The following is a 2169-nucleotide window of genomic DNA, read 5'->3' as shown; positions in this document are numbered from 1 at the left end:
ACGTAAAATAAGACATCATTACCAATAACATTTTCCGAGTGCAAAAATATATACCGTCTTTTTAAAAGTTAAACTTGCGTCAAAATGGTCTCTCAGACCGAGCAAAACAGACATATCAACTTTTTCGCCCAGAAGTAAACAACAGTCGACTGTGTGGGTGTTTCGAGACGATCCTAATTGTAGTGCTAAGTAGTTATGTCAAGATAATACGGATATAAATGTGGCAACCCTGCACGCTATACGAAATTGAATTAAGCACGCTGTGTGCTAGGTGGCGGTGTTTTCTTCTTTCGTTTTGCATCATTTTGTATGACTGTTTGAAAGTTTTGATACTCATCGCCCTATAATGAACGATCTGGATGAAATTGCACACTGAGAGCTTTAATTTGAATCATGATTTGTGAGAATCAGTTTAATCGTTACTGAAAAATCAAACTGAGTTTCTTTTTTTAGAGCTTTTTCACACTATTTCGGGAGCCGAAACTCAAAGTAGATTTAAATATCCACCAACTAACAAGGTATGCTAAATAAATGAATTTAGCAGTAGGTTTTTTAAAAATTTGCACCTCTTTTCGCCAACACTTTTGGAAAATTACTCATGAAATTGAAATTTTTTCACTTATCGCGCTCTAATTCCGGAACCGAACGTCGGATCTGGATCAACTTTTCTAGAACTTTTTAAAGAATTTCATGACCTTCTATTTAAAGACTGTCACAGAAAGTATGGACGCACTTTGATTTCGCTGTAAATAATTCACAAGTGTTAGATATTCAAATTTTATTCGATATACTGATAATATTAGACTACAACAACAGAATATTATTCTCAACATTTGCTACTAAGCCATTGTAGACTAGCTGGCGCACCTTCTTGCGAACGTTCCTCATTAAATTCCGTACATACTTCTTACAATCTTTTTCGAACTGTTGAATGGTTTCGGCTGCCGAGACAAAATTCCTCAATTGGTCGAAGTTGTGGGCAATTTGGTGGATTCATGTCTTTTAGGAGGAAAGTGACATTTTTGGTAGTATACCATTCTACCGTTGATTTCGAGTAGTGGCAAGAAGCAAGATCTGGCCAAAAGACAACAGGATCCTTGTGGCTTCGAATCATGGGTAGAAGTCGTTTTTGCAAACATTCCTAGATGTATATTTCGCTGTTCATTGAAGCAGTGGTGATGAAGGGTTTCGACATCTTACCGCAGCTACAAATTGCTTGCCAGACCATAGCTCTTTTACCAAATTTTTCGACTTCAATCAATGTCTCGGACTGGCTTAATACTTGCCCTTCTCGCACCGTATAATATTGTGGTCCCGGCAAGGATTTGTAATCGAGTTTCCCCCAGGTTTCATCGTCCATGATTATGCAGTTCAAATTTCCAGCAAGAACCGTATTGTACAGTTTCCAACCCTCGGCCTGATCGATGCTTCTGGTTTCGGACTACGTTTTGGTTGTTTCTGCTTCTTATAGGTTCGAAGATTCAAACGTTCTTTAGCACGAAGAACATTTGACTTCGAAGTGCCCACTTTTTTGGCCATATCCCGAACTGAAACCTGCACGAACGCCTTCAGTATACGAGGTCTGTTCAAAAAGTACCCGGAATTCTCATTTTTCTAAAAAAATATTTATTTATTCGTCTACATCTATATGGTCCCCTTCAAAGTAATCTCCCCTAGATATAATACACTTATGCCAGCGTTTTTTCCAGTCTTCGAAACACCCCTGATAGTCACTTTTTGTAATGCTCTGTAGCACTCCCAGCGATTCTGCCTTTATCTTTCATCTTGGACGATTGTGCTTTTGTTTCGACATCATAACCGTACACCCATGTTTCATCACCAGTTATGACCCTTTCAAGTAAATTTGGATCGTCGTTGACGTCGTTTAACAACTCCTGAGCGATGGTATTGCGTTTGTTTTTTTGATAAAAATTCAACAGTTTTGGAACGAATTTTTCTGCCACTCGTTTCATGCCCAAAACATTTGAAAAAATATGATGGCATGAGCCAACTGATATGCCAACTTCATCAGCAACTTCTCTAATAGTGATTCGGCGATCATCCATAATCATTTTTTCCACTTTTCCCACATTTTCATCGATTATTGACGTGCTGGGTCGACCGGAACGTTCGTCGTCTTCAACGTCTTCGCTGCCATCTTGGAAACGC

The sequence above is a fragment of the Malaya genurostris genome, chromosome 2 (genome assembly GCF_030247185.1).
Source record: "Malaya genurostris strain Urasoe2022 chromosome 2, Malgen_1.1, whole genome shotgun sequence".
NCBI lineage: Eukaryota > Metazoa > Arthropoda > Insecta > Diptera > Culicidae > Malaya > Malaya genurostris.
Note: the sequence above shows the minus strand (reverse complement) of the source record.